At 39.6% G+C, this 27,404-nt stretch overlaps 1 long non-coding RNA gene across 1 annotated transcript; it reads right to left on the bottom strand.

Annotated features, from left to right (window-relative positions):
- Window positions 1-27,308, bottom strand: LOC146581663 (uncharacterized). Its single transcript, XR_014893706.1, has 4 exons — window positions 27,129-27,308; window positions 26,913-27,003; window positions 1,373-1,542; window positions 1-1,044 (listed from the first exon to the last, which is right to left on the bottom strand). It is a non-coding gene; the product is annotated as an uncharacterized LOC146581663 (long non-coding RNA).
- Window positions 27,309-27,404: the final 96 nt, after the last annotated feature.

The following is a 27,404-nucleotide window of genomic DNA, read 5'->3' on the forward strand; positions in this document are numbered from 1 at the left end:
TTTTGGAGTAGCACTCGTTTAATTTGTCTCAGGCGACAGAGGTCTTCAAATTAGAGTCAAACTGAAAATCTCCCAGAGACAAAAACATTTCTCTTTAAAACGCAGGAAGTGAAATGAATGAGAAATCTTTTCTCACCCCGTTCTCTCAGACATGATGTTTGAGCCTGTACTCAAAATAATAAAAATGCGTTATTGTTGATTAAAAAAAACAAACAAAAAAACTCCACTTAATTATTACCTGGAGTAAAGCTTCATACCTTAACAAATGCACACTCATATAGCAGCGCTCATTGTCTCTCACCTTTATTTATTTTGAACAATTCATTACGTCTTTGCCCTCTGAGGCATAACCGATTCCTGCTGTAACTATGTCAAGCTACTTTAACATACATTTTGAGTAATACATCACATGGGTTTATGAAATGTTGAAATTTGACATTTGGATATGACAGTGATCATCAGTCATCAGTGTTTTTAGGGCAGCGTCTAAAATATCTACTAAAATGTGTGATAAATCATATCTGGGGCAATTCTTCCCACGTGTACCTTTTTTATCTGACATGACATGAATATTTCAGAATCAGCTCCTTTGTACCAATCTCTGTGTCAACATTGACTCTCTCCCTGTTGTTCAAAAGGAAGCAGAGCACTTGCTGTTTTTGATTTGCTGCTTCACAGCTGATGATACTTTGCTTAAGCAGTTCATGGCACATCCCATCATTAAGGTACTTTTTCTGTAGGTGGTTGCTTATTTTTACCTGCACATATGTATGCTCTGCTAAACCAAAACACTTAAAACACTGTGACAACACTTCCCCCTCTCAGGTAATGTCCCTCCCTCCTGGCTACAAAGTCAAAAGTTGAAATGGCTCCGCACACCCCGGCACTTCTTTCATCTCCCTCTTCCTGCTCTCTCCTTGAAGATGGTGGGCCTTTTCTTTGGGAAAGCCCCAAAGGCAGCCTGGCTTGTGGTCTTTGATGTTTTCTCCCTGTCTCCCATCTTAGAGACCCCAAGTGCTAAGAAAATGGCTGGAGAATTGACATCTGGGATACATGAAAAGACAGGTTAAAATGCCCATCAATTAGATATATTACTTGAAACTTAAGTATTACAAACAAAAGCAGAAAACTTCTAATAAATTATTCATAGGGGCCCTCTAATTGGACCTATTTTCTTAAAATGGCTTAAAATGGATTTTGGCTTCTTTCCCAAGTGGTGTGGAAAGAAAGTCAGCCAAACTCTTAAAGCACTCTTACTAATAATGAAAAACTGAACTGACTCTGAGATATTTCCTTGAGGCCAAGGAGGTCAATATCTTGGAAGAAAAAGTGTTTCAGTTTTTCCCCTTTCTGAAGATAAATGTGTTTGTACCTGTTAATAATTGCCACACAGAGGAAAGGTGAAAAACCTGCCGTCACAAACTCATCCTGGTATCATCACTCTTCCTCTGTGATCTTTTGTAGCTATATGGCTTTGTTACACTAAAAACAGTGGACTGAGATGCACACATGTGGACGCTCTCAAGGAACTCATTAAGCAGCCTGAAAAGAAATTGCAGAAATTTTTTTTCAGTCAATTTACGATGAAACAAGACTTTATCTTAAACCAATTTCTTAAAAATGTTACCCAGAAAACAGCATCTTAACATTTTTTAAAGATTTAGTAGTAAATTTAAAACTTTAAGTCATCATTGTAATGCAGCTCACGCTTCAGTGGTTCAGGTAACATCATAAACATATCCCCAGTGTCACAGTGGGGAAAAATCCATAAATAAATAGCACAAACATGCATACCATTTCTGTTCCTCAGTGAATTCATGACCATAAACAGTCAATCAATCATGTCTTCAATTCAGCTGAAGCCCCCTGGGAAATTTGTGGGGTTGCAGATGATCCCTTGTCGTGGTCTTAGAACCAACTCCCCCTCTGAGAATTACGTTTTTGTGTGACTGTGGGGAAATACTGCAATATGTGCAAAATAAAAGCAGGTGGATATTTTGATTTGAATACACCAACCAATAAAACCACAGATGGGTGACGTAAATAGCACTGATTACTTCATTCCGGTGCAAGTTTCTGCTGGAACACACTTGATACTGTGATCTATCTGGGTATTAGATTGATGTGTACCACTCATCCAAACAGACCTCACATACGGACAACCTCCACCAAGAGGATTAGCTAGTTTATTCTGCAATGTACAACATCACAGTGCATAAGAAAATTAAAATAGGCTCAAGTTTAGTTCAAAGAACATGACAAATGGCCCAAGACGTTACGCAGCCTCCAAAATCATCACATCCCTGAGTGTACAGACTCTGCCAGGCACCAGAGGACACCCCGGGTGTCCTATGACCCTGCCGGCTAACCACGCCTCTGCTGTGCTGGAGGTATTTTTGCCAGAGTGACCTATACAATGCTAGCCAGGCCTTGTTTAAGTTGTGGTTTGTGTATGTGTGTTCAGTGTTGGTTCAAAGTCTCATTTTTCTTGGTCTTTTGTCTTTGAAAATGAGCCGTTTTGTTCTCATTGTTTTTGTCGTCACTCATCCATCAGCAGTTTTCTACCTAATAATTAATATCTGCTGTTATTTCCATCAAATAACAGACAGTGATGCCTATTGATTTGTGAGCATTTGTACTATAAGCATCACACAGTGTTTGAAATAGTTTCTTGTGACATATTCCCTACATTTCTTATTCATTCATTAGGAAGAGTTATCCCCTCCTTTACCTCAAAGAAATAAGACTAGCAACTAAACAGAGACTAGATTAAAGTCCAGTGCTGTAGGTGTTTCAGGATCATGTAAAAAAAAAAAAAAAAGCTTTCTTTACAACCCTGATTTAGTGATTTGGAATTTAAAATGTCATTTAATGTGCCTTAATTATACCCAGATAAAAGTGTAACAGTTTTGTTTCTGTAACTCTATATTTACATCCTCACCAAATTAAAACAGCATCATCTAGCAGCGTGGTTGTTGTCCCACTTACATGTTGTGGGCAGAAGCAGGCAGCTCTGCGGAGAAGAACACTCTCAGCATGGAGGTGGCCAAAAGGCAGAACACTGTTTGGCAAGAACATAATGTGTCTGGGTCTATGCTTCATGGTCCTCGGCTATCAGTGGAGCAGCTTTTAGGTACGTACTGGAAAATAAAATATCTTTAGTCCAATTCTTTTTTTTTTCTGAATACATCACACGAGGCAGTGGAAGCATATTTCAATATCACTGTTCAACACCAAAATGTCTTTTCAGAGATTATATACACACACACACACACACACACACACACACACACACACACACACACACACACACACACACACACACACACACACACACACACACACGCTATTTTGAGGAGGGTTGATAGAGCCTTTACCCATTTAGCCATTTGTAGGAAGATCCCGAGCTTGGCTAGCTGCTTGTTTGTTGTGTAAAACAACACTGAATGCTCTTTCCTGCAGGAGAAAGTGCATGTAGGCGCTGTGTGGAAACGTAAACCATGAAAAGGGGATGTTCGCGCCTGCTGCTGATCTAGTCTGCTATGATAAAGTAACTTTTGATGGCTCCTTTTTTCATAAGGCATCACCACAGGAGGTTGCTCTGCATGTTTGATTTGGGATGGTTGGCAAATCTCCCTCTTCAAATTTGGCAGATGTGTAAATCACTACACTTTGGAGCCTTCTCCTCTAATTGACATGAAGCACAAAAATATACATACATGCTCATCCTCCCAAACCTGGTCTGACCCACATTTTTTAAACGTTTAGACAAAAAATTAGAGAAAACAAAAAGGTCTGCTACACAATCCTTCCTGAAATAATTTATAGACTTAATTCCATGTGAAGGTTTCCCACTAGAGAAAAAAAAGCTTAAATTTCAGTGATTTTCAGCCAATGTCAGGGTTTGTATCTTATTTGATATGAACATTTAAAACAGGCTGAATCCAATAGCACACTTTGGTTAAAGTAAAACCTCAAGCTTGGTAAATGTAGAAATCAATACATAAGATGTTGTAACACTCATTTAATACAGAACAGAGAGTTCAAGGTAGGATTTCAGCTATTTTACAACATAATACGTCTCGGAATGAATGTGGTCTTCATATGTAAATACACGGAGGTACACCATCTGCTGCTCTGAAGCTCTCTCTCTGCACTCTTGTTTCTTTTTAGGGGTTTTTCATTCAAGACTTCTTCATGAATATATTCCTCCTGAGCTGTTACTTTCATCTGCATACAGCTCAGACAGCGCACCCCATTCAGTACAATTTCTACTTCTTGTTGCCCCACTTTTTTCATCCCCCTGCAGAGGAGAATCTATAAAAGCAGCTGTGGCTTCAAACAAAACATACACACTGAGGAAAAAACAGGGAGGTGGTTGAATGATGAAGAAAAAGGAACAACTCTTTAGGAGGGGGAACTATCAGTGCTGTTGCTGCTGATTAACCTTTAATTGTGAAATTTAAAAATGCTTTCATTGCTTCACCGCTAAATGCATCCAAACAGAAGACCTTAAAAGTAAAAGCTTATGTAAAACTGTCTCAACTCTTTGCTTATCAGAAGCTTAAATAAGCTACTTTGCCTTGTTTGCAAGGCGTCTCCACAGTGGATAGCTCCACATGTTAATTTGGCAGTGGTTTTTTTTGCCCTGATGGCCTTCCTGACAGCTCCAAAGGGGATTTGTCTTGAACCATGGATCTTTCTCTTGTTAGGCTAAAATGGGTCAAAAAAAGAAAAAGGTTACGGTTTGGCAGCAGTCAGCAAACATAGATGTGTGCTCAAACACCAATAGCACACACAAGTGCTGCTAAATGGCTGCAGCATAGCGCAATAATAACATTTGACATGTTGCAGGGATCGGTTGGTCGACTGAGGGTAATTGCTTCAGCAGTGCATAGAATCTGACCGTACCGCCGCTGGTAATCCTGTAGGGAATTGTGGCTATTATAGAGATGTAGGCGACAGCCACCTTGACCAGCTCTGCAATGTGGCGAGTGACCTCTAAGCGCAAGCAAGGCAATTAACAGCAAATTAAATCCATGGAAACGACTTGATTGGATTATTTTGGTTGCCTCTGCCGTGATTTTTTTTTTTCAGCATGGGGAAATGAGAAGCGAGCTGTAAAGCACATACCGGGAAACCTATTTTTGCCCCAATTACTGTGGTGTCTGTGTCTTTTACTAGACTGACAGAATGGAGTTTACCATGATACAGCTCTCAGGGTAAGCACAGTAGACCTCTTGTTGTGGTTCTTTAAGCTTTGGGCTACTGTTGCATCAAATATCGGACTTCAAAGGTTTGTGGCGTCATCAGAGAGAGTTCCCTACCAGGTGTGCTGACTCTAAAAAAAGGGCCCAAGCATAGAAAATATTATTGCATGCTCTCTCAAACCTCAAATGCAACATATTCACCTATTATGGCTGAGACAAAAGCATCTCTGTGCACAAATGTAATGCTATCCTAGAAGCTTGGTGGTAGAATTATTAGGGTGAACACTCGTATCCTGCCTCTGCTATCCCATCTGTAGCCTCTGGCTCACATTTTTCTGATTACTTAGTTTAAAGATTTTACCTGTTTACTATGTATGGTGGATTTATTATAGGTGCACCTTCAGGCCATTTATTCAAAGCCTCACAGTTCTCTACTTCAAAAGCATGCATGCAAAGTATCTTCTTTACTTGGACAAACCTATTTGCGTCAGTTCTTTTGTATTTACATGGCATTAGGTCCCCATATGGCACCACATTTTGCATTTCATTACACCGATGGTGTTTTTTTTTGCTAAGCAGGAAGGCTGAACGTAAATGCACTGAATCATTTATCAGCTGAATGCTAATGTAAATGAGTGTATTTGTCTTTTTTTACTGTACCAATCACACAGCGGTCGAAACCCAAACACACTGTTTAAATTTGCAGAGCAAGAGTGATGAGCAGAATGCTATGCCAGGCATCAGGAGTGTCACAGGAGATTTACTTTATATGACGACCAACGTATTTAACACAGGCACTGCCATCAGTATATTGTTCAGTCTTTTGTAAGATCCATGTTTAGATTGCCAGTTTGTCTGGCAAACATGCTTTTGAAATGGCAATTGCTTGAAAGAGCACTTTGAATCTTAATGTCATAAATTGCAAGACTGGGAATCCCACTGACACGAAAAAAATGACTAGCTTTCAAACAAACAAGAGACAGAACAAAGGTTTGGTTTTCTCATCTCTTTTAGTGAGCATCCAGAGCTTTACTCTCTCGGGAGAGTGACTCACAGCTTCTGCACGTATCAGTTCATCCAAGGATTCAAACCGTAGTGGTTCCAATTACAACCCTTTTTATGCTACCTTTACAGTACAGCTGACCTTTAAGTTGGTCAGGAGCTAAGTGACTATTCCTGTAGAAATCCCTGATGAGATTCTCAAAGACAGTGTCAATCAAGACTTGATAAAGTAGACCAAAATAAAAGAGTAGCCTTAATCCTCATGCTGAAACAAGAATCCAAACTCAAACACGCCACAGAACCCTGAGACCATAACATCATTATTTTAATCATCATGATCATAAAAAAGTTATGTTTATGCACAGTTCTTTCAACAAAGGCAGTGAAAAGTGAGTGCTGTTGGTTTAGTTGGTGAATGACCATGGCACGTGCTTCATTTGTATGCATGAGCAATAGGGGGAGTGAATTGCGTAAAGCTGTTAATTCCATTTCAGGGAGAAAAAAAAAACTATTGGAGATGAATGTTGCACCAGTATGATTGGCTCTGTTCAAATTAGTTGCAGTCCTGTAAGGCTGAACTTGTGAAGTTGGAGGAGGAGGAGCATTTAAGCACATGCATCAGGGCTGTAATTATGTTTCTACAAGCCACCGGCACGCCACTTATTGCCTTGGGAAGTAGATGTGAGAAACTGATAAACATGGTCCCTCCCCAGTCACTTGTTCACTGTATAAATTTGCATATGGAGCTTCTCCTACTCATTGTAACAGCTAAGTGTTTAGCCTCGCAGTTTCATCTTTGAAACTGCAGAAATTCACAAATGTAGCAGCAAATCATTCATTTGCCCTTAGGTTTGAAAACATATTTATATATTCTATGAATAATAAATATTCAATGAATCACTTCAACATGTAATTAAAGTTTGAAAGGAAAGCATACCTCTTTCTTTTTACTTTGTTTTTTGTTGGTGGTTCAGCATTAGGCAACTATATTAACATCTCCAGGAAAAAAATAAATAAATAAAATTGGATCAAAATTGGTTTTGAAGATTCTTGTTGTGCGGTGAAATAAATGTTTCTGTAAATTTTAGCAGGTTGAATCTTCCTTCCATTCCAAAAATGAGAATTTTTTTCTTTTTCCTTTTTGAGTTGCTCTTGTTTCTGTCTTATTTTCACAGGTCAGTGGTAATAGATCCTCCACTGTTTCTATTGTATTCTAAATACATTTGGAGTACAACACAATCTATAATTAGAGAATGCTTTGAGATTTGTAATAGCTTTAAATGGGCGTGTGAGAGGTGGAACCTAGACTCTCTTTGCTTGAACTGGGGCATTAAGTGCAGACTGGTGGTGTGACTGACTGTCTTGATTTTCCAAAGGTAGACTGAGTTGGATATTGTAGACCCCTGCCGACAGATTAGACCATAGAAATTGATGTATGTTACTGTGTCAATGTGACGCTTAGTGTTGAGGGTTATGCTTAATCTTTAGGAGAAGACCCTATTTTTGATTCCAGTCAGAAGCTCACAGCAGACCTAACCACCTGTGAAAACTTAATCTTGGGTCTGGGAGCTTAAAACAGATGAAAATAGGACCAATAGAGGTACCTTTTTATTTGTTCCTTAACCATACTCATGCCCTACTCCAACTCAGATTTCCAGGATCGACTGCTGCTTTGCCTACATGAATCCCAGACGAGATGGCTGTGGCTACTGCACACATGCTGTTAAATGTATACCGTCTTAATTTATTTTATTTTTGGAGAGGTTCTTAATTCATTGTTTGCTTTTAGTAATTATGCACAGCATTGTATGTCATGGATATGACGCAGTATAGGAACACTCTTTACTTAAGTCTAATTACCAATTCATCTAAGATAGTTCTTGTAAAGTGTTGCTGATGGCTTTAACAAGTCATTCACTCAGGCTGAGCCTCCTACAGCCCCTGCTTGGCCCCTGCTTGGTGAAGATAACTTTTATTTATCTTGCTCTCTCCCCCAGAAGTTAATTTCCATTACTGGGTGTAATTTTTCACTCCTCCTGACAGCTGGACGAGAATTGAGAAGCAGAGGCCCATAAATCAATTCACTAGGGTGTTTGCCCCAAGACAATGCTTTCACAGCACACAGTAGTAACAATGCTAAATTGGTTGGATAAGGACAAAGGCATGAGGACAATTTAATAGTTTTCATGTAGCCTGGAGTCTGGAGCAAGAAAATGACAAAAGCTCTCACAGAATAAAATATTTTAGAGTCAATATTCAAGAAGGGAGTAAGCTTCCACATCCAGATGAAGACATTTTGGAAGTTTAACCACATTACAGCAGCACCAGTGCCTCATCTCCAAGAGAATCAGGTACTGTTTTTAAAGCAGCTCATTCATCAGTCATCTGTGATTGCACTGACCCAGTACACAGAGGCACTTCATTCACCAAGCATGGGAAAATCAAAAACTCGCAATCATGACACGCGTTTGTTGTTATGAGACACAGATCATAAAAGGGACAACAGCAAGATACAATTAGGACTAACTACAATAAAATATTTTTACATTCCTTATAGCTGTAGCTGACTCTTGTCATATCCTTCTCCCAAAAACAGAAAGAACATGCTGAGCTATCCACTGCAATAAAACAACAAAATATCCCTGTGGATGGTGTTTCTTCTTCAGGCTGTGATTACACTAAATAAGCATATAGATGTAAAACAGGATACAAATTTAATGCACTGGAAGCAAGAAAAATGTGTTCCAAGGCATCCCTAGTCAAGAAAAGTATAATTTTCTTATCTTTGTATCTAGGCCTCAGGGCAACAGACTACAAATCCCATGTGAGTTCCATGCTGGAAAGGTTAGGTAGCCTTTGCCTCCAGGGCCAAGCATGCAGGCAAAGGTATAAAAAAAGCTGCTGACCTGAAGCAGTGGAGCACATATCTCAGATGTTTAGTGCAATTTTCCCTGGACAGATAAACTGTGTTAGTATGTAACATTACCTTCTCCCAGATGTTCCTGGGTTGATGCTAAATTTACCTGAAAAAGGTCACCTTAAAAAAAAAAAAAAAAAAAAAGATTTATAGACAAGGGGAAATTAGCAATTTGTGGGTCTTTTCTGATGCTTCTACACATCTCATAGGTTTGATTTGTCATCTTCCTGTCTACTGAAGAGTTTATAGTACAAACAGAAAAATCCAATTAAACAGCTCGTGTGATAAAGTTTCATCCACAGGAAGTGAATAATCTTGTACTGTTGTTACCTTCTGTAACTACGTGCTATGTTTCTTCATCTTCTTTTCCCACAGCAGCCAGCAGATACAAACACAACCACAAGCACATCTGTCAGAGAGCAATAAAACAGACAGCAATTCCAGCAGCGTCATTGATACAAACATAGACGCAAGCTGCAACTGAAGAGAACCAATACATCAACTCACTATGAGCCTATCACACAGGGATACGAGCCAGCTTGCCATCTTAAGGAGATATGATTATTCCTCCACAAGCTGTAGCTGACAGCACATTTGAAGAAATGAGACCTGACAAATTGCATGTCTTTAGATCTCATGTGTAGCAGGCCCTGACCTGGTAAACGATATCTAGTCAAATACATATTTTCCCCATTTAAATCTTCATGAGTCATTTTAAATTGAAAAACTAAATTCTTCACATTCTGAAAGGGTTTTCCCCATTTTTTTTTTTTTAAAACACAGAGCCTCTGGGATTTTTAAGAGCTTTTCCAAACTGTTTAAACATCCTTGATTTTTATTTTCAAAGCTTACTTTTTTTTTTTAAAACTTTGACCCTGGTATTTTTTGGTTATTGTGAAAAAACGTGTTCTGTGTGCATAAATATTAGCTCCCCTGATAGTAATAGTGTCATGTACATCTCCTTAGAAATTGCAGCCTATTTTTCTTTTGGAATGTCTCAGGCTCCTCAGGCCTGTTTATGCCCTGTCCTTATCTCCAACGTCATGCTGCTCTGCTGTATCTTAATTGCCCTTTGGGGATAAATAAAGTCTTTCTGATTCTGAGATTTGATGGTCTTCTAATATGGACCTTGGTCTTTAGTTCAGCCCACAGATTTTCAGAGGATTCAATTCAGGGTTTTGTGCGTGCCAGTCAGTAAAGTTCACTTTGGACCTTTGGAGGTAGTTCTTCACCAGAAGCAACATATTTTTGGCATCGTTGTTTTGGAAGACAACATAATCCCCTAACCCAGTTTTGCTGCTCACTGCTTGAAGTTTTCTTTCAAAATCTTCACGTCTTTTCTTCATGATTCTTCCCATCTTGACGAGATTTCCAGTTCCAGACTTACTGAAGTCCCCACAGTATAATACTCCCACCACCACCGTTACTGTGGGGGATGCTGTTCTTTGGTTCGTTAAAGTTAAAGAACATCATTATTTTTTTGTGCTATGGCTCAATAAAAATGGCAGCTTTTCAGGGGGCTGATAATATTGGTAATTATTGGAAATATTGGAAAACGGAACAAAACTACTTTGGTTAGGAATGCTATACTGAAAATCACCTGCTCTGTTAAAAACTTATTTTTATTAGCAGTGGTCTATGCATTTTATTGTAATTTCTGGCCATTTGATAAAGAAATTCTAGTTTATGTTTGATTAAATATCTTCCTGCTTTTAAAAATATATGATCCTAACATCAGGGAGTTACCACTAAGTCTGAAACTGTTGGCCATTGAATGGTTAGTCCAAGTTCTTCCTCACCCGTTTCATTTTTACTTATTTTTATTTTTTGTTAGGGCTCCCATCTGCCTTCCTTATGTTGTTCTTTAGTAGTAATTATATTTCTACTATTAAAAGTGTGTTTAACTGCAACAGCATTGTGGCATCTTATGTTATGTTTCTTTGAGTCAGGGATTTAGGAAGAGTAATATAATTGGGGGAGCTGTGAGCGGGATTTGAACACAGAACACTATGGATAGAATGCCAGAGAGCAGAGATTGATGTGAAGTAAAAAACTGGCCACATTCATTTGCTGTGATTCCATCAAATGCACAACGCAAAATAATAGCTAATGTGTTAGCTATTAACATCATAATTAAATATTTTAAAGGAAAAAAAAAAGTTTTTTGGTTGGCTGGGAGACATTGTTCTTCACCGTTTGTGGCATTTCAATGATAGTTTTGTGTCTTTATTGTGCATCTTCCAGCACACTGTCTCCATTGCCTCCCAATGGCGTGTCCAGCGGGGTGGCCTGGGGGGGCACAGGCCACCCCCCAAACCAGACTGGCCACCCCAGGTGCCACCCCAAAGGCAAAACAATAAAATTCAATCAAATATCAAATGTCCGATTATGTTTTCACGGTGACGCTCAGATATCCGAGTGTAAGTGAATGCAGCATCGCTTCTGCTATGCGCATCACGTTAGCAAAGGTAGGAGAGCCAAGCAGAAAGACGGCACTGCAGGAAACAATTTTTCGGTGAAAGAAAATGAGGACAGAATAAATGTCCCGGTAAGTAATATCAAGTTTGTTGAGTTTAGTAAACTTCGGTGAAATTAGAATACCAAGGAAAAAAATAACACTTAAAGAATTATTGCAGCTGTGGAATATTTCAGACAGTATGCTACTGAGGGCAGCTAACATAAGAGTTATGAGTTATAAGATATAATCTAAGTCGTAACATTGCTTTATGGAGCTGCAGATTTGGTTGCAGGTTAACATAGCTGGACTGGCCATCGGGCATACCGGGCATATCCCCAGTGACTTATTTTTTATTTTTTTTGTAATGGCATGAACAATGAGAGGTGGTGGATTGGCCAGATGCAGGTCGATGTGTAGAAATAACTCCGTTGTTTGGTGGTGGCTATGGCGGGGCTTCCACAGAGGCAACAGGTGGATGAGGGAAGGGGAGGCAGGAGGAGAGACCCGAAGCAGCCGCCAGTCCGAGTGTCAGGTGAACTGAACTTCAGGTAAGAAGTTATGACCTGCAGTCTATCTGGGTCAGATATAAACCAAGTTTAGGTGGAGTTTATTTTCATGTTGCTGACTTTTTACTGTCAGTTGCAATAACTCATACTGCGTTCTAGCCAGTTTGACGGAGTTTTTATACAGCTGGGTGGGTGCTATGATGTTACTGATAGTGAACTTTATTTTATTCATAAGGTTAGTAGAGTTGCCAACGGCTCCTTAAAAAAATGGGATGGTCCCTCATTCAGAGAAAATATTACGCGTTTCGTATTGAGCTGAGAAGAGACGCAGTTTGTCCCGGACTTTAGCTAGAATGGAAAAAAGACACAAAGCTGGATTTATTCTGTCTTTATGCTGCACAGCTGCCTCTTCTTCTCTCATTCTCTCCCCCTCCCTCTCCTGTTGCTACTTCAATCATGAAACTGATCAATGATCAGCTGATCGGCTTTTCTCTCTTGTTTGTTTATCGCCCACTTTGCGCCAGAAAGAGGAAACCAGCGGATATTGCGCTAAACAACAGCAGCACGTTTAAGCTTGATCAGCTGTTGTTAGAATGTATTTAATATTAATTTCTAGTATCAGCTGATGTTTGCTGGAGCCACAGCTGTAAAGCTGCTGGTCATGATGTCTGTTTAGATATGTGGTGAGAGGGAAACATGAAGATGAAACCAGGAGATGTCCTTACTGAACCATCAGAGCTGAACAGGTGATGGAGAAACAGGTTTACCTTTTAGGTGACATGAATGAGTTGAAGTTATCAACTGTTTCTGAGAGATAAATAACACCAGGATCCTTTTTTATGTAGCTGACAGCTGGTAACTGTGCAGGGGCGGGTCTAGCAAAGTTTTGCCAGGGGGCCAGGTAGGGCATTAACAGGGAAAGGTGGGCACAAAGAAATACTTTTCTTTCTTATTCTCATTTAAAATACCTAGTTTTTATTAAATAATTATCTAAATCTTACAACCAAAGTTTTTATCTGACGTAAAATGTATAGAAATCATACATATACCAACAAGACTGTACATCACTGTCACAACAGCATTTGTTTTCATTCAAAGGCTTTATGGCTTTAATACCTGGTGGGTCGGTCTGTAGTAAAAATGCCCAATTTTTTTGTCCCAGTCCAGCCCTGCAGGTTAATACTGGCAGTGTCACCATGCCAGCTGACTGTATTTTATCATCAGCCAGTGTTGTTCTTCATACATCAATATTACCAAAGTTTACCATAAGGCAGCATAGAAAGTATTTACTTGCTTTCAGGTTTTATTCAAATGTTAGTCTTTTCAGTTGTCTCCCCACTTTTTTCCTGTTTCAAAATCAAACACCAGTTTGTGAGAAGATTATCTTCTTTTTTTAACAGGCAGATAAAGTTTTGCATTGGCATTGGCTAATTTGTCAATGGTTTGTTACAAATGTTCGTATTTTAATTTTCAAAAATGTTTTTGCCCAAAACATATGTGCACTATATGTCAGTAAAAATACTATGCAAATATTGATGTCCTTGAATGCTGAGTAAGCACTGACAAAGCACTGATTGTATCTCTTGTACTTTATCAACGCAGTATCTAAAAACTTTGCACCGTAGTGGTTAAAATCTCATTCTAATAAGAGTTAAAAGTGCATTTGGTTATTAGGTTTATAGGATTATTGAATTATGGTTAAGGGTTGGTAGAATTTTTTTTTTTAAACATTATCTGCCAATTAAATCTGCCACCCTTCTCCAAATCTGTGCCCCTACCTGGCCCCCCCAACAAAAATTTTCTAGACACGCCACTGTTGCCTCCATCAGCATCGACATTATTCCTCAGTTGTTGTTGTTGTTGTTATGTTCAGAGCTCAAACAAAACAGGTAGTCCTGCTTTCAGCTTAGTTTGCAAATATTAATTTAGGGTAGTGGTGAGCAATTCTGCAAATTTTGGTTTCAATCCTGTACTAAGTAAATAGTATTGTTGATACCTTTTAACCTTTAAAGGCAGGTTATGCAATGTGTCATGATTGATGACATATGAATCATCATTATGTAGACTGGTTAATGGACTGGATCTTACGCAGCACTTTTCTACTCCGAACAGTCAAAGCACTTTTTTCCAACATATCTGATTCACAAGCATACAAGCACTTTTTTCTATGTTAAAATGCTTTTTAACATTCACAGGCATCACACTCCTATGGATGCATCGGAGAGAAACTTGGGGTTATTATCTTGGCCGAGGATATTTGGCATACAGACTGGAGCAGCCAGGGACAGAACCACCAACCTTCTTATTAGTGGCTGATCTGCTCTACCTCCGGAGCTACAACCTGAACACATTTTAATGAGCACTACATCACTGTTATTTATACTTTCCACAATAATTAGTCAATGCAGGAAAAAAAACCAAACAACTCCACACATTACAGCTGACATTTTGAAACTGTTTTTTGGAGACTTTTAATGTAAATCTTTCTGTCTCTAAAGCATGTTGCATCAACTTCTGTACTCTAAATATGCTATAATGTCTATAATGCAGAACTGAAATATAAAAGATTGAGAAGCCAGGTGTCTAATGCAGCCACACTTTGAGTACCAGTAATAAACATGCCAGTGTGTGTAAATTAAGGCTCGAAATACGTCAACACTCAGCTCTTCTTATATTGCCTTTCCCCCCGGGCTCTGTGATGGCTGTTGACAGGCACTGTGACTACTGATTAGAGATGGCACGATACCACTTTTTTATGTCCGATACCGATATCATAAATTTGGATATCTGCTGATACCGATATGAATCCGATATAGTGTTTTTTAATCAACAAAACTGTTTTTTTAAAATATCTTGCTGCATTTTGCAAGTCTGCAAGTTCATACTCAAGTTTAAAACAACAACTACACTAAAGCTATTCTGTTATACCTGTATACAAAAAAAATATTTCATAGTTCAGCAATACTGATCAATCTAATAAACTTAGACCTACACCATCCTCCCTATTCTGGTATTTTAAAGAGTACTTAGCGTAAATATTAAGCAACCTAACTAATAGGGTTCCAACTCCCAGCAACAACAAAAATAAATAAATAAAAAATAGGGAACCACCCCTCACGCTCCACCTCATGATGCTTAATCAACGTAATCAACCTTAATTTGATGCAGTGTGAAAAAAAATGCACAGAAATCAATTATTTTTCAAGAAATATTAAATAGATTCAACATCTTTCTTCAACAAAATTGCAGACTGCACAGATGGTACCTTCCCAAAGGAAAATGTACTATAGCTTACTAGGGTATATATATTAGACTTAATAGTCACTATATACACAGTAATTGACTTCTATTCATTTTACATCAAATTAAAACTTTGGGTGTCAGATAATTATTTATTAAAAGCTAGACATTTTAAATGAGAATAAGAAAGAAAAGTATGTCTTTGTGCCCCCTTTTCCCAGTTAATGCCCTATCGGCCCCCCTGGCTAAACTTTGCTAGATCCGCCCCTGCACAGTTACCAGCCGTCAGCTACGTAGAAAAAGATCCTGGTGTAGAAAGTAATATTAAATAAATTGTAACAACAGCTTATCAAGCTTAAACGTGCTGCTGTTGTTCAGCCGCTGGTTTCCTCTTTCTGGCGCAAAGTGGACCAAAAACAAACAAGAGAGACTCACAACAGAAAAGCCGATCAGCTGATCATTAGCAGTTTCACGATTGAAGTAGCAGCCGGAGAGCGAGAGGCAGTCGCTCGTTAAGCTTAACGCAGGAATGCTTTACAAACATTCAGAGATGGACTTACACACTTGCTTTACTTCTCTCGGGGATAACTTTGTCGGAGATGAAATGCCAGGTTGCTAGCGAAGCTCCAAATGCTATCCAGACCACCGACAGGTCCGGCATGCCACAGCTGCTCTATCACGTGATGCATACTGCTCCGACGTTCTGAGGCGAGTTACGGCGTGTTGCAAGTTTTGTGAGGTGCTTTCGTGATATTTAATGGATCGGATTACATTTTTTATTTTTCTCCGATATCCGATCCAGTAATTTAGGTCAGTATCGGACCGATACCGATACGTAATATCGGATCGGTCCATCTCTACTACTGATGTGCTGTAACTCCCGGTTCAAATCCACTTTTGAGCATTATTTGGAGGACAGCAGTGTTGGACTAGTCTTCCAGAAAAACTTAGGCTCTTTGAAAGCCCATGAGTTCATGCATTACTTTGGGAAAGTTTGAGGCAGGCTGATCAGATTCATCCTTTTTAAGGGAGAACCCAGGAGAGCTAATTTTGATTTATCTGTTTTCACACCTCATTACATTTTTATACTTCTGTGCCCTGAGGCAGAAATGCCTCCTTTCCTTCTTTTGTATCACAGTTTGATGGGAAGACCAAAATGTCCAAAAGAATAGAGAAAAAAACCAAAACGTCCAGCTTATCTTTGAGGCGATGACTAGTGGGGATTCAGGAAACAGTGAAGGCACAAAGAAGCGTTTCTAAAATGTCTTGGTGAGTGAAGACCACCTAACTCAGCAGCTTTCCAGCTCCAGCTTTCCTGGAGCCACACACTCACATTACCCATGAAGCTCAGGGCTCAAGCTGACAGCAGCGTGTACCATGCCAGGCACAGTTAGTGTTGAATTTTAGGTGGAATAGAAATGTCGGAATTTTGATTTGTTGTCTGTCTCCCTCACCAGAGACACTAACTCTACTTAAGAAAAAAACAAAACTAAAATAAAGCTGATGTATGAGTATATTTGCAAAAATTCATGAGAAAAGTCTCTGAGATGTAAAATGAAATTCTGGCCTCAGTTTGAGATCCCCATTAAGTTTTCCGCTGGCACCAGAGTATTGATCCAAAGTCCCAGCACCATCATTGCATCTTTATATTAGACTATTAAAACTTGCGAAGCATTAAATTAAATACAGAAACATGTGACTGCCCAAATATTCATCATTTGCTATGAAAGCTTAATTAAAAGGAGAGAAGTTAAAATCATATTTTTAATAATCTTTTTTCTTTATTTGGACATTTAGCATTGATATAACTAGGAGAAAAACATGCCTGTATTTGCTAAATGTAGATCCTCCTAAATATCCATTATAACAGCTTTATTCATGATTATTTTACACCACTGGTGGGTAAAAATATACACTTTATATAACTATTTGAGATGAATGATGGTCCAGATCTTCAAAGTTCAAGAAATTGTATTGATGAGCAAACAAGACGCCACAGTTAAGGAGCCATACTTTAATGACACCATAAGAACTATGAATAGAAACAAAAACAGAAAGCAGTTATGCTTGAAGATCCTGACTATAATGGCTCAGCTTAACTTACCTTTTACTAATTTAAGTAAAGTTTACATTAATATTAACATTTAGCTTTCAGCACAGCACTACAGTTTAACTGTTAACTGATAATTATGTCACAATGCATTTTAGGTCATGCTACGTGAGTAATGCAAAGGTAATAAAACAAGTAGTGTAATAACTATACTTTATCCTGTGAGTAAGTATGTACTGCACAAATTAATGTTATGCAATACTTTGAGTAACTCCATCATTAATGGAGGAAATTATAAACAGTAGAGACACAACTTCCTGTACAGCGTTGAAACATGGCATTAGAACAATCTGCAGATTTGAGATAATGGTTTACCACTTAATACAGGAGCACAACACGGCAGCTGTGAAGTTTGACAAACTGACTTTAAAGAACCTAGATGTAAAACAAAGTGTAACTTGAAGAGTAAGGGGGGATAGAAATGCAGTGCAGGGCGTCAGTGCACAAAACTGTGACGCTTCCCTGTTTGTGCTTCAGTGCTCGCAGCTCTGGTGCTGAATGTTAGTGAAGCCAGAATGCTGTCAGAACCTCCCTGGCTGTTCTCATGAGAGGTTTACTCTTCAGTTAACAGTGCTTTTTGCAGCCCAGCAAGAGAGATGCTCAGTGATGGACTGGAATTTTTTCAATGGCATACTCATTATTTATGTGTGTGGAAATCTGATATTTTCACATCACAGGTAATAATAAAATGAGACTCTTACTTGTCTGGGCTGTGTTACAGAATTATTAGGGAGACTGTTGATATTAACTTGCGCCATAATGTGCAGTTACTGTAATGGACACTAAAATTTCTCAAGAAAACAAAACAAAACAGTTTAACAGTAATTACAGCCTTTTTGAATACAGTGGGATGCAAAAGTTATTAACCTTATTAATAGTCATTTTCCTGTATAAATCGTTGGTTGTTACAATAAAAAATGTCAGTTAAATATATCATATAGGAGACACACTGATATTTGTGAAGTGAAATGAAGTTTATTGGATTTACAGAAAGTGTGCAATAATTGTTTAAACAAAATCAGGCAGGTGCATAAATTTGGGCACTGTTGTCATTTTATTGATTTCAAAACCTGTAGAACTAATTATTGGAACGCCCTCTCTCTCTGCGACTGTGTGTTTCCTGGGTGAGAGAGCGCCTTTTCGTTGTTGTTGTTGTGCTAAGCTAACAGGCAAAATGCTACAAGCATAGCTCTAAAGAATGTAGCATCATGGGCAGTGTAGTCCGTGTTGCAGGGAGAATGGACTGCCATACACGTTATGTGTCTGTGAGCGCGAGGAGGAAGAAAAAGGGGAGTGGAAAGGTACGAGTTGTCATCGAGCAAAAACGGGAGCTGGAAGCATGTAAATATAATAGTAACCACTTCAGCCAAGAAGAGTGCCTGACGAGCCCAGTTTTAAATACGCTATTAAGACTCGACTGTACACCGTGTTCGTGTTTTCCTCCGAAAACAATAAGTTCCGTTGGAGCAGCCTTTCAACGCCTCTCTCTGTCTCTCGCAAGAAAAGTTGACCCACACAACAAAGTAAAGCTATTTTTCGGCTACGAGCCGACAAGGACCCCGCCATATTAGTCAGAGGTCCCTTTACTACAGTTCGGAGTCGCAGACCTTCAGTAATAGTAATAAATCACACAGCAATAGTACATTCACATTGTTATAAAAAGCATGATAATATATTAAGTAATCCAAAGTATTCGGAATACGTTACTGTCATTGAGTAACGTAACAGAATACGTTTACAGAATACATGCCGCAAAATGTATTCTGTATTCTGTAATGGAATACATTTTAAAAGTAACTTTCCCAACACTGTTGGTAAGCTCAGTGACCCCTGACCTACATACACAGGTGAATCCAATATTGAGAAGAGTGTATGTAAGGGGGTCAATTGTAAGTTTCTTATAATTTTCTCTGAAGAATAGCAACATGGGGGTCTCAAAACAACTCTCAAATGACCTGAAGACAAAGATTGTTCACCATCATGGTTTAGGGGAAGGATACAGAAAGAGATTTAAGCTGTCTGTTTCCACAGTTTGGAACATATTGAGAAAATGGAAGACCACGGGCTCAGTTCAAGTTAAGGCTCGAAGTGGCAGACCAAGAAAAATCTCGGATAGACAGAAGTGACGAATGGTGAGAACAGTAAGAGTCAACCCACAGACCAGCACCAAAGACCTACAACAGCATCTCGCAGCAGATTGAGTCACTGTGCATCGTTCAACCATTCGGCGCACTTTACGCAAGGAGATGCTGTATGTGAGAGTGATGCAGAGGAAGCCTTTTTTCTGCCCACAGCACAAACAGAGCCGCTTGAGGTTTGCTAAAGCACATTTGGACAAGCCAGCTTCATTCTGGAATAAGATGCTGTGGACTGATGAAACTGAAATTGAATTATTTGGGCATAACAAGGGGCGCTATGCATGGAGGAAAAAGAACATAGCATTCAAAGAAGAACACCTGCTACCTACAGTAAAATATGGTGGTGGTTCCATCATGCTGTGGGGCTTTGTGGCCAGTGCAGGGACTGGGAATCTTGTCAAAGTTGAGGGACACATGGATTCCACTCAGTATCAGCAGATTCTGGAGACCAGTGTCCAGGAATCAGTGACAAAGCTGAAACTGCGCCGGGGCTGGGTCTTTCCACAAGACAACGGCCCGAAACACTGCTCAAAAATCCACTAAGGCATTCATGCAGAGGAACAAGTACAACGTTCTGGAATGGCCATCTCAGTCCCCAGACCTGAATATTATTGAAAATCTGTGGTGTGAGTTAAAGAGAGCTGTCCATGCTCGGAAGCCATCAAACCCTATTTTGAGCAGATTCTCCTTTTGCAGAACTTCTCTACCTCAATCAGGTTGGATGGAGAGTGTTGATGCACAGCCAGAGATGTTCAATTGGGTTCAAACTATGGGCTCTGTCTAAGCCATTTAAGGACATTAAGAGTTTGCTCCCAAAGTTGCTCCTTTGTTATCTTGGCCTGTGCTTAGGGTCGCTGTCCTATAGGAAGATGAACCTTAACTGCAGTCTGAGATCCAAATCACTCTGGAGCAGGTTATCATCAAGGATGTCTCTATATGTTGCTGCATTCAACTTTTCCTTGACCCCGACTAGTCTCCCAGATTTGCTGCTGAAAAACATCCCCACAGGATTGTGCTGTCACCACCATGTTTCACTGTATGGATGTTATTGGCCAGGTGCCTGGTTTCCTCCAGACATGACAATTGGCATTAAGGCTAAAGAGTTCGATCGTCTAAATTCTCTAGTCTGAAGAAAAGAAACAAATGGTTGTCCTTCTGGGAGGTTCATCTCTTCGTAGAGCAGTCCTGAAGCTCTGACAGAATGATCGAGTTTTTGTCTGTGAAGGTTCTCAGTCATCCAGGTCATCGTAGTCAAAGGAGCTTGCAAAGAAAAGCGCAGTGCAGCGAGGAATGCTCAGACCTCTACATTGGAGAGACCAAACAGCCACTTCACAAGTGCATGGCACAACACAGAAGAGCCACCTCCACAGGACAAGACTCAGCAGTCCATCTGCATCTTAAGGATAAAGGACACTCTTTCGAGGATGCCAATGTTCACATTTTGGACAGAGAGGACAGATGGTTTGAAAGAGGAGTGAAAGAAGCCATCTATGTCCACTGTGAGCGACCATCTTTGAACAGAGGCGGGGGTTTACGACACCAACTCTCTGCCATCTATAATCCAGTTTTGAGATCCATTCCCAGACGCCTTAACGCCCACTCACATCCTGGGCCATCTGACCTCAGGAATTCGCATGATAAGGTGGGGCCAGGTTTCACAATGAACACACCCGAAACTCTGGCTGATTGGGACCCACACCCAGTTTCACACCTTGGCTCAGGCGATTAGAGGATCATCAGGGGGTCCTTTTGTCCCTCTGTGGGGGGGTTACTCCCACTAGGTTTATATCTGGGACTCTCCACCATTTGACCTTAGAACTGAAGAAGCTTCTCGGATGAGAGGTGAAACGTCTTCAAGCAACTTAAAGAAGTCCAGACGCTTTTCTTTGCAAGCTCCTTTGACGATCGAGTTTTTGGTCACCACCCTGACTAAGGCCCACTCTAATGCAATTGCTGAGATTGTCTGGGCTCCCAGATCTTGGAACAGTCCTGTTGGTTCCAAAATTTAGGCCACTGTGCTCATTGGGGCATTAAATTTGTCTTTGAACAAGTGAAGCAGTGAATACTTTCCAGATGCACTTTATTTGTAGAGTCTATTTTCACAACAGCTTAGGCAGATGCAAGTCTTTTTTGATATAGCTTCACTGGCCAATTCATCAATTACAGGTTGATAGTCCTGGGTTGGAAGAACCCATGTGAAATGCATCTTCATAGAATCAATTCAAAAAGGTGAAACAACAAAAATGCTCCTGAGAGATTTTGGTTCACATTGAAACAATAGCATCAAACAGTTGCTGCAGATTTTTTGGTTGCACATCCATGAGAATCCATTGGATTGAGATCTGGTGACTATGAAGGCCATTAGACTACACTGAACTCATTTTTCTGTGCATGACTCATCCCTATGTGACCCATCTCTTTAAGGGATGGAAATGGATGACTTGACAATCAAGATTCAAAGTCATAGTCTTTGCGGTACTGCTGCCCTTTTTGTCAGCACGCAGCAGTCTGGGAATTCTTCTCTAACCTCTGACATCAACAATGCATTTCCACAAAAAGAATTAAGCTCAATGTGTATTTTGTGCAGAAAATCACAGTAGGTCACCAGTTTCTGAAACACTCACACCTGCCTGTCTGGTACAAACAACCATGCCTTTCTTCCCAATTTTGATGCTCTGTTAGTTCGTGACCATGTCTACATGCCAAAATGGGTTGCTGCAATGTGATTGGTTCATTATATGTTAACAAACAGTTAAACAGGTATACCCAATGAAGTTGCCAGTGAGCGAAAGAAGGATACACAGACTCTGGTCCGGTCTGAAATGCAGTGTCATTTTTACCGCGCATGCTCTTTTCCTGACTGTCACATCCAAATATTCAATTAACTCGAGTTGTCATCCATGACCAGTAATGTCAGCTGATAGAGCAAATCTGTCGCACATAAATTAGTCTTCGAGATACCTCCGTGCTCCCTACATCAAACATGGCTCAACTAATTGGTAGTTTGAAAGTGAAAACACAAAAGTTGAATGTCATTCCAAAGAAAATTAAAGTGCCTTAATGGAATACAAAACAGAAGCCCCAAGAGAGCCAGCTCGACCTGAATGCCTTCGTAGTAGCACATTTTTATTTTTTATTTTTTTATTAACCTTTATCACATCAACAGATGATGAACATGAACTTCTTGGGTGACCTTCCAGGGTTGTCTGTTAGGAAGTGGCGGGGGAAGAGAGAACACCGGCAAGCTTTGAGAATGCTGATGAGGAGGTCAAGAGTTGGAAGCGAGAAAGTTTGACACTTTTTAGCCATCTGGGCCTCAGGTGTGGATAATAGTATGATGCTAATCATCACAGCTTTGGCGGTATGTGACTGAAGTTAATGAGCCTTTTGCTGTGCACATCAAAGGAGGGTAAGACTGAGGCTTTGCTGTCCTTCATGTATCACTGACTCACACACCTGAGTAATAATCCTGCCAATCAAACCCCAAGCTGGACCACAGAGCACCTGCACACAGCTTTTAAATATTCACTATTGAGTTTCTTTGTCCCTCTGATGACTGCATTAATGTTCACTGCATTAATGTTCTGGTAACTGACTGATTTAGGGCACACACATGCTTTTCCATACAGTGTTTTTTGATATAGTTTCTCTTTTCTGTTCTTTTTTTTTGAGCAACAGCCTTGAGATTTTAGGCTCTTGTAACAAAATTCTAGTGACATGTCGAAATTAAAAGAGAAATTTTCAGTGAATAGCTACCATCAGGATGCCCTTTGACAAAGAATTTACCGTAATTGTCGGGCTATAAGCCGCTACTTTTTGCACAAGCTTTGAACCCTGCGGCTTTTAGTCAGGTGCGGCTTTTCTATGGATTTTCCATGATTTTTGTCATATCGTAAGACGATTTGTTTTGTTTGTTCCGCTGTTGTACGGCACTACGTTGCCTGGCGGAAGGATCGGGGTTCAAGAGTGGTATGTTAGTCACATGTCCGTCCGCCAGGCAACGTAGTGCCGTACTAAGTAGTGCGAAAAACAAACTTCAAAGTAGCGCTACGCATTCAGCGGGAGGCGTGGATGACGAGCGGCGATAAACTTGCGAAAAGCAAGTTATGCCCAACTCCACCGGTGGATTCTGACAGCGTGGAAAAGTGCGAAAACATCCACGATCACCAACGGATTTTGAAGGGCTGGACTGCTGCATGATGGAGAGGAGGACACCGCCACGGCCCTTCTGAGGGTGTTCGACTCCGACACTGACAACGAGGATTTCTTTGGTTTTGAAAGTGACAACGAAGGAGAGAAGCGGAGAGTGGATGACGAAGCCACCCTGAGCCTGTTCGTTTCCGACATTGGAGAAGAGGACTTTGGTGGTTTTAGAGCGCAGGAAGAAGAGAAAGATGGTGAATGACTGACTTTTCTTCTTGTTAAAGCCGTGTCACTGCACCTGAGCCTAAAAGGTAGTCCGAATCTATTTTTCTGGTGTGCTGTAGGTTACTGTTATGTACTACATGTGCAAATATGTACCCATAACTTGTTTTTCAAAATATTAATAAAAGGGGTGTGTCTCCAAACAGCCATCTCTTTCCTGACAATTCCCTTTGTGCATATTCTCTTACATATGATAAGTCAACATTGAAACACCTGCGGCTTTTAGTCAGGTGCGGCTAATGTATGTACAAAACAGGATTTTCCCCTGATTTTAGCTTGTGCGGCTAATATTCAGGTGCGCTTTGTAGTCCGGGAAATACGGTAATTGTTAATTGAATGCTATTTATCTTTCTCGCTATGCATGAAAGGAATGGGGGATTAAGCACTGGTTGAATGGATCTCACATGAAAAAAAAAAGTTATGTAGTCTACTGTGTCCAAAGAAAAATCTCAATTAAAAAATAAATAAATACAAAAACAAGATGATGAAAGGACATTTAATTTATGAAAAGACAGACTGCTTCATTATTGAAGTCAAGATGTTACACGTTATGCTATGAACCATCTTACATGCTCATGTCTGACCACATGAGCTTAACTGATGCAGTCAGCTGGCATGTTTTCTTTCTGTTACTTTCCTGGCTCCTCCACCTCTTCACTCTCTCATCGTATGTCTCCATTTAAATCAGATCTTGTGTACATATTCTTTTTGAAAGAAAATGTAGTTCCCTTTATCATGTGACATTAATGAAACTAGACTAAAAGTATCTAAAGAAACATCAGTGATTTTATGACAAGGACAGTCTCAAAATAAATCTCCAACATCTTCTCCCTTTAGGTAGGACATCATCAAAAGTCCTCAGTATCTAAATATGTTTTTATTTTATGTTGAGAGAACCCGCTAGAAGTGGTAGTAGCAGTAGTAGTTGCTTGTTATTAGGGTAGCTGGCATAATTATTATTCCTCAACATTTAGAACAGAACATATTTGATACTGCAGTCAGTATGAGAAACCTTTGACGCAGTATGTTATTCCAAATAATCATTTTCAGAGAATCAAGGAATTTTTGTGTATAACTATATAATGATGACAAAAGTATTTTTATTAAATTTTTAACCAGCATCTAGGCTGGTTTTGTAAAATAAAAACAAAAATTGGAAAATGAAATTGGCCAGACATTAGAAGATTTCTAGGTGGCTGCAGACACACAAAATGTCTTAATTTGAAGGAAAAATTGAAATATGAAAATATCTGACTATCTGACTGAAGTTTGTCCAGTTATCCTATAGCAAAATCCTGTTTGACACAGTCAAATACACATCTGCAACTAACAAAACAAAACACAAAAAACCCAGCTGTGAACTGTGACCTCACTGAATATTTCCTTCAATTAAATAAATTCTCTCCAGTCTTAGCATATATGACTCATCACTCACAAAGTCAATGACTTTGTCCCATTTCTGCCATTTCATCGGCAAGCGGTGACTTTCATTAAAGACGACAAAATATTACACAGCGCCACTGGGGACCCTTCTGAGGTGACAACATGCATTTTCAGAGTCTTGCTACATTCATTTCCCATTTTCCCTTCAATCATATCTTTGTGCCTCTGTATAGAGTGAGCGTGCTCTATAGGGAATTGATTTAATTATGCATGCAAGAAAATTGATACTCTGAGCTAAAGGTGGTCCTTATCATTAATTTTCCTCCTCTTCATTATGCTGTTATAATTCAAATAAATAACTGAAAATTCAATATCGTCAGTGTAATCAAAAGATGTCTCTAAGTGAGGAGTCAGCTCTTCATTTTTAGGTATTATGGGTAGTCATGGGTGAAGCAAGCAGAAAAGAATGAGACTTAGATCTGAACTTTCCCTCTTATCTGCATCATTACTAATTCTTATAAATTGCCACTGCTGTTCAAAATGATACAAGGATGGTGATCCAAGTGAATCTTGATCAAAAGAAACCGCCATAACATACCGTACAAGTGCAAAGTTTGGACCCAAATGCAGAAGCCTGGAGGCAGACTTGGCATTTGTTAGACTGGAAGAACAGTCCACAACAAAACTACAAAATGTGAAAAAGATGAATTTCATTCATGAGCCTAAAGAAAGATTGCCTATTACAGATGACCACAAATGGGGAAACCAACAAAAGACAACCATAACAGGCTCTGTGACAAAGGATGAGGGGAAGACAGGACAATTTATAAACACATGGCTGATCAGGGAAGTGAAAACATCTGGGAAATGAGACACAGGTGTAAACAATCAATAACATCGCAGGGTGACAGTAAAACTCAAGACAGACTCACAGTATACTTGGAATGAGGAAACTGAGACAGGAACCAAAACATCAGTCAACAAATGAGTCCAAACTCCAGACCAAATTAGTGATGTGTTGTTTGTGAACAAGCTAGCTCTAAGTGCCAATTCGTTTTAGCAAACAGCTATTTTCTGCCCTGCTGGAAAACCACGTAAGCCAGGGCGGGACTTCATTTTCATAAGCACACCATGTAGCCAGTGATATGCAAAGACAGACTAGGAACATACCATGATGTGCAAGAAGGAAGGGGGACAGACACTCGAGCTAGTGTAGTGGTGCAGGCCAAGTACTACCTAGTAGTAAATACAATGAAATAAGACTTTTAAGAAAACCCTAGAAAATTCCTTCCCAACACACAAATTATTCACAAGTATTATATGCAAACAAAATTTTACAAAAAATAATTAAATAAATAAATAAAACATTTTTTTACTGACTTTGAGTTCTTTGCAGGTTCCGTCTGCTTTATCTGTGATTTAATAACAACCAACAAACAAGGTAACATACCTAAACTACAGTGACAAACCAAAAGCACTTAAGGCAGCACTCCTACAACCAAAATGTGTCTAATTAGACAAACCTTCAGGATCCATGGTATGGTGGAAGGTGTAATCTAGGCTTGAGGCTTGGCCAGAGAGGCTCTTCACAGGTGCAAGAAAGAACCTTTCAGTCTGTAAAGCAAACCAGCACATAAAAGGTGGGAGTCAAGGATTTCAGCCCACACCTACAAGTTTGCTACGTTAATGACTCACAAAAAAAGAATACCACTGCAGCAAATGTAAAACAAGGTACAGACCTCTAATTAAAAATAGAGAGCAGCAACAAGGTGCTAAAATAAAATCACAACCACCATAGCTAACAGCTTAGCTGCTTCTTTAGGTAGGTGAGATAGTGAGCTGGGGCACCCTGATTGGACCACGTGGCTGGGGTGGCAACTCAATAAGGCACAGTGTGAAGGAAAAGCAGAACTGGAACATGGTACATGCCTACAGGAAGAAAAATAAAACAGGGATACAACACAGTTTAAAGCAGTTAAAGTGCAATATATCTGGCAAGACAATGCTACGTTCTT

The sequence above is a fragment of the Mchenga conophoros genome, linkage group LG2 (genome assembly GCF_057382185.1).
Source record: "Mchenga conophoros isolate Kocher_MC1m ecotype Shallow Benthic linkage group LG2, M_conophoros_male_GT1.1, whole genome shotgun sequence".
Lineage (NCBI taxonomy): Eukaryota > Metazoa > Chordata > Actinopteri > Cichliformes > Cichlidae > Mchenga > Mchenga conophoros.